The sequence below is a fragment of the Rhagoletis pomonella genome, unplaced genomic scaffold (genome assembly GCF_013731165.1).
Source record: "Rhagoletis pomonella isolate Grant_MI unplaced genomic scaffold, Rhpom_1.0 Rhpom_scaffold_00001, whole genome shotgun sequence".
Taxonomy (NCBI): domain Eukaryota; kingdom Metazoa; phylum Arthropoda; class Insecta; order Diptera; family Tephritidae; genus Rhagoletis; species Rhagoletis pomonella.
Genome location: NW_023458555.1, coordinates 13,053,433 through 13,060,598, shown reverse-complemented (window position 1 = coordinate 13,060,598; position 7,166 = coordinate 13,053,433).

The following is a 7,166-nucleotide window of genomic DNA, read 5'->3' as shown; positions in this document are numbered from 1 at the left end:
CCCTGTTCTAAATATTTTATGATTGATTTTTTTTTTGGCAATATGTGACTGCTTTGGCAACGCTTTTAGCTTCACATTTAATTTAATGCAAAATATTAATTTAATACAATTTAGTATTTTTTGAAATTATTAACACTTTTGTATGTATGTATATGCATATTTATTTATCCATTCTTTCGGTTGAGCAACTTCTGGCTTTCATATTTCCATATTTTATTATGGGCATTGAGTACTTCTGAAGTAGATTGCTTTGCCTTCTTCTTCTCGCAGTTAATAGCATTCAAACACATTTATTTTCATATAATATTTTATTTAGCTTTTAAGTAAGTACATATATACATATTTACATACACATGTAGGTAGTTTTTTGTTTTTTAATTACGTATGTATGTATGTACATATCTACTTAATTCAAGTGCTATGAAAAAAAAAATCAAATACAAAAACCAATCGCTACACCAGTCGTGGGAAATATATTTAATTACTTATTTCATTGCAAGTTACCTTCACCTAAACATCAACTATCGATAAATTTGTTAGTTGTGGTATAAATTTTGCATCAGCCGCCACAAATCATCACTATCAATAAGTTGAAGTACAGACATGTATGTGCAAATAAACTTCTTGGTAATTGTGTTCCTCTAACATATTGACCCTTTTTCTCATAAACATTTAACGAAGGGTATTTGAATCTAATACTAAAATTTGTTTTTTGCTTATTTCGCAAGCATGTTTGATTCGTCTTTCATTTCATATTGATAAACAAATGATTTGTTAACTTAATATAAATTTCACGTTAGGTAACGAAGTATAGCATAATCTAACTAACCTCCTGCATACATATGTTTTATGATACTTGCATACATACAGCTCTTCTCTGCATTTTTTGTAATTAAGTAATGTTTAATTACTTCTTTAGGGCTGGTCTTTTCGGACGATTGATGACGCGCAGATTATGTGCCCTAGGTTATGTCTCCTTGGTTGATTGCCTCCAAAATAATTGGTTCGTGGTCATAAGGAGAGCATTTAATTGAGGTATTATTTGGCTAGTTCGTTGGCTCTTTCGTTCACATCCCCACCGTTTAGTATGGGTGTTTTTATACCCGAACGCACTTGTTTATAAGGGTATTAATAATACAAAAACAAATTACAGAGGACACTGACGCTCCGGCTACCCGGAGCCTTTATTTATAGGAAACTTAAAACTAATCACTTATAACATACATAAGCTTTTGTTTAAGGTTATAGTTTTTGTCTTTCTTCTATCTAGATCCCCCCTAACTCTACCCCTGTTCATTCTAATTACATTTATGTTATTCTGTTTTCCTTTATCTTCATTTTTAATTTTATACTCTATCGGTAACAAAATCGATGACAAGTTTGATAAAAATTGCGATAGTAAAATCGATAATAACCGTGGTAGCAAAATCGATTGGAAAAACGATAAAGATATCGATAACATAGACGATAAAAATATCGATAACAAAACCGATAAATAATTGATAACAAAACCGATAAATAATCGATAACAAAAATCGATAACAAAATCGATAAAAAATATCAATAACAAAATCGACTAATAATCAATAACAAAATCGATAAATAATCGATAAAAAACCGATTAATAATCGATAACAAAGTCGATAACAAAATAATAATAAATAATCGCTAACAAAATCAATAACAATATCGATAACAAAACCGATAAAAATATAGATTATTATATCGACAAGTCCTGAGGATCTCTAATATCCCATAATAGTTACCAGATTGGTTCTCTGTGTCTATCTACATATAGCCTTTTCTCCATAATTACCTTTATTTTAATCTTTCTTCCTCATCCCCATCTTTTTCTTTATATTTATCTTTGTTTTTTACTTTTATGTTTATTATTTTCTTCATCTACATATTTCCCTTCACCTTTGCCCTTATATACATAAGTAAAGTGTTTAAATTTACTTTGGCCTTCATTTTTGCTTTTATCTTTACGCATCTTTGTTTAAGTTTTTATTTTTACCTTTGCCTTTATCATTTTCTTTATCTATGTACATACCCACCTTTACTTTCATTCTTATGTTGGTCTTTTTCTAAGTGTTATTCTTTAACCTTTTATTAGCAAGTTTTTGTTAAATTAATACCATGTGCATATACTCAAGAAGGACTTGTTTCCATCCCAACCATTTCCGTGTGCAATTTCCGTTGAATTTGCCAATTTACTCTCAACCAACCAACCGCCGCTAAAGAAGTTTCACTTCAAAAATTTATGTATTTTTATTATACTAGTATTATAGATTTTGAGACGAGTAACGCGATTCCACTGTTCAAAATTCGAAAAAAAAAATCAGCACCTAAATTTAAAAAATGCATTATTTATTGCACTTTTTCTATTTGCATGCAGCTGTGTATCCCTCACTCAAATTTATATCCCTCGAACAATAAGTGTAATTCAAGACCTTTAATGTGAGCCAAGGTAGGTGAGCCTCTAGGCCCTCTGGGAGCCAAGTTATAACAATTTTAAACTAAACTTCGAAACTGCTGTACTAGTTTTTACACCGAAATTAGAAAAAAAAAATTGCGTAAAATGTCGAATGAAATTTCGAAGTTTAACTTCAGAATCGTAATAATTTAGCCTTAGCCTTGGCTTAAATTAAAGGTCTTGAATAGCATTAAAACTGACTTGTAGTTCGAGAGATATAAAATTGTGTGAAGGGTGCACAGCTGCATGCAAATCATAAAAAATGCTATATAAAATGCATTTTTCAAATTGAGGGGTTGAGATTATTTTTTTTTTTGTTCTTAATACAGTGGTGTTTCTCGTCTCAAAATCTATAATATAAGTATAATATAAAATACAAAAAATGTTTTTTTTTAATATATCCGTTGGATTTTGCATGTTTTTTTTATCGAAAAAGACAATTTTTGAACAATTTTTTTAAGGTCAAGGATTGTGTGGCTCAATGGCAATATTTTTCCTTGTAAGGCAATTACATTAGCTTTCAAAGCCATTTTATTTCATATCAAAATATTGCTTCTGTCGAAAGCGCTACGATTAATTGTCATGAAGTGTTAAAAAAGCACACTGTGTGCCGTCGAGTTAGCTCGAATATCTTATTTTTCAGTCGAAAAAAGTAATTTTGAAATTTTAAAATTACTACGGTGTTTTATCTCAAAAATATATGACTCAAAACATATCATTTATAAAAATATAATTCATTTATAAGCAATATATAATATAATAAAATAAAATGTATATCATAATTGGGCGTACAAAATTTTTGATTCAGAAGGGTAAAAGAATTTAATTAATACGTGCGCTGGGAGCTTTGATTTTTTTACTTTATTCAATCTACAATGGCCGTCGAGCGGTTGCCATGGAAAAGCTGGACCCTAATGGCGACCTTTTTTCGTGTGCTGATTTATTTCCAGCATTGGCTCTCTTTGGTTGGATTGGTATGGCTGTATGGCTGTCTACGCAGTTAGGTCTCACTAAGACTAGTAAATTAATGCTATTTTAGATTGATTTTAGAAGAAAGGAAGAATGGGAAGGGAACTTAACGTTACAAACGTCAAAGCAGAACTGACATGTGTTGCTATTTGTATAAATTATAGCAACTTCCGTTAGGGTGATGACTTTATCGCCACCTTGCAAAACAAGCCAAAGCTTGCTAAAGATCTTTATTTATTTTTAAGCTTATGATATTGTCTTTAAGACCTCAATCAATATGCAGAAATATTTTCAAATCGGCATAAATTTCATGCCTATTTTTTTATCGCACACGATTATTATATCATGAGTTACTTAAGAAATGACGATATTTTATTCTTGAAATTTTTACAAAAGTATGCGTGATATCAGCAATAAATTTTCTAAGACGTTTTGTCCATTTGTTTCGTATCACTAAGGCTGGCGTGCGCATTGAGTCATCGGCTATTTAACATAGCATGTCTTTAGAACTCGTATGTTTTTATTTTGTTATTTTTCTTCTTTTCCTACTATTTGCTAACTTATTCTCGAATATGCTCGCAGAATTTTGTACATTTGTAGTATATACCATGTATGTATATGATATCATACAAATTTTGGCAAAAATGTAAACAAATCCTATTTTTATATACCTTACACAGTCTTAAGCCAATAATTCATATGCGATTTATTTGCTTACAAATAACGGGAGTGTATAGTTCAGTCACCTTTTGTTTGACAAAATTTGCATAACTAAATTCAAAGGTTCACATTTTTGATTAAAGCCCAACTGAAATTGCTAATACGATATTTTAATACGGCAAGCTAATAAACTCTAAAAGATGGAGATTTAAATACACAGTTTGCCTGTGTGAAAATTATAGCTAAGTGACATTAATCAAAAAAAATGAGGAAGGTTATCAATTCGTCGGAATTTTATTTTGTATGTATATATGTTACCGCGTAACTTTGGACCACGTAAACCGTTTTCGCTAATTATTTAAGCTCGGAAAGTGAGTACCTTATGGGTGATCCCGTACTAATTTCGATCATAAATAAATTAGAGGTAATACTAATTTAATATGTCGGTTTTTTTTATAAAAAATGTCTTTCAAGTTTCAAACTTTGTGCAATGTTTAGAAAAAAATCCACAAACTTTCGTAAAAAATTCTAGCTCTCTCATTTAAATTTCCTAGAAATATTCAGTTTTGTAGCCCATTGAATTCTAGTAGAACAAAGTACAACTTTAGAATGGCTAGAAATCAAGGCTGGTTTTTTAGAACTTTTTTGGTTCCATTCGCTTCCAAAAAAAGAAATAAACCCGATTTATTTTTATATGGAAAAAAACCCGTAAAATCTTCGCGAAAAAAAAATTCTAAAAAATCAACGGTCCATTTTAGCCACTTGAAATTTACACTTTACTCTACTAGAATTCAATGGGCTAAAAAATTGCATGCTCAGAATCTTTCAAGGAAATCTAATTAAAAAATATAGAAATTTTTAAGAAGTTTGCTGAATTTTTTTTTAATTCACAAAGTTTAAAACTTAGTTTTATACGGGTTTTATCAAAGAATAAAATACATAAAAAAAAAATAACCAAAATTAAATAACAACAAAAATAACATGTTAAAACTTGTCAAAATATGTTGCGGCTATAATTATTTCGACCACTGTAAGTCGCGAGCTACCAAGCGCCCGCCAACTACCGGTTAGACACTACTATTTTAGAGCATTTATTCTAACGAAAACTCCACAGGGAGAACAATATTAGTTTACAAGTGCCTTTCATAGACGCAGTATAACCAAATTGACCATCTTTCAAAGTTGCTGCAGGCACGAAGAGCACATGGAAAGTGTCAAACAACGTCCTTTGTCAACGCATCGGCCATGTAAAAACACCTTTTGAAAGTCTTCAGCAAATATCTCCTTCTGTGTATAATTGACTTCGACTGTGTGGGCTTCAGGAGATTGGCAATCACTGGAAGCCAGAAGCAGTGGGTGCAGCATTTGGAATGAAATGGTGTCCAATCATAACTTCGCACATTTGTTCAATATATTTACAAGACTTTTTCAAAAAATAAAAATATTTTTTTAATTTTTATTTTTATTTATTTATCTTTTAATTATTTAATTTTTTATTTAATTCTTTTTTTAATTACAAGAGGTTATTTGTAACACTTCAGTGATTCGCATATTGCGACATATAAACGCTTATGAGCACCACACATACATACTTACATACATAACCGTGACTAAATAGCCGCAAGCATGTTACATGGTACATAACAACAAAGCATCAAAAGCGTCATTGTCAATAAATTCAACGTCACAGGTGACTAAGCAACAATTTGCTTATATAACACGTTCACCTACATACATACATACCAGTACCTAATCTGGGGGCTGCCTGCATAATAATAAATTGCGAATTATAACATGATCATAAAGTGTAGTCGCGCACATGCTCGTAAATAAAATCACACATACATACATATATATAAAGGGAAGCGTAGATAAGTAGCAACCGAGTGACAGCAGTGGAACGTGAAATGCAACACATCATTCGGACGCTTCATCACTTCATCAGAGCATCGCATCAACACATCAAACACACAAATGGTTCGAGTTAGCGGCAACAGCTATGACACTTTATGACTTTACATGTGTGTGTGTGTGTGTGTGGGTGTGTGTGTGTGTGCTTCTTTATCACCTGCGGCCACATCAATTGAAAGTAGGTACGACATTGTTGCCATCATCAGCATCATCACTACCTACCATCGTCACCTCTCCAACTTCGTGTGCATGTTCGTGCCGTTGGCATATCAGTAACAAATCACTGACGACAGCAGCCACAATACAGCGGCTGACAACAGAGAGCTAGCTGCTGTTGCATGCGGCAAGATTGTCGGGAGATTTCTAACAAAAGATTTGCATTTCGCCAGCTGGTAAATAAATAACTATATATACACACATGTGCAACAAATAAGTAACAACAACACAGCCGCAGGCAGGGATGAGGACAACAAAGCGCCAGCTGACACATTGACAAGATAATTTGAAGGTGTGCAACCTTAGTAGTTGTCACGAATTTATATGAAAATGCAACAAAAAAAAAACAAAAGTGGGTAAAATGCTAAGCTAAATAAGCAGAGTAGGAGTCGGAGTCGGAGCCGAACGCGGATGCGCGAAAATATGGTTTAGCCTATGAAATTCGGTGCTAAAAACAAAGCTAGATTTGTACCCGCAAGAAAAAAGCAATGAAAATTAGAATCCTGTAAAGCAAGGGCTACCAAAAAGAGCTGAGTTCAAAAAGAAGCTCTAGAACTTTTCTTAACATTTTCTTAAAAGTGGCCATTAATGTTTTTGTATTTAAAAAGTGGACATAAAATTTTTATTATTTAAATATTGAACATATAAAGCTTCTGATAACAAGTAAGGTTATACCTACCTTTGAGAGTAAATAAGCAGACCAAAAACTATGTGGTAAAAAGTGGACATAAATACCATGCCAGTTCGTCTAAAGTTTACAATCAACCTTTTCTGATTTAGATGAATTTTGGTCACAACTTTTCTTTTATCATATAACGATGTTCTGCCAAAAGAAAAAACATTATTTGGAAAGTTCAAAATTTATTTTTAAATATCTCAAAATTAATTATAGTTACAAAAATGGTTGTCAACTCGTTTTAAAGTTGATATTTTG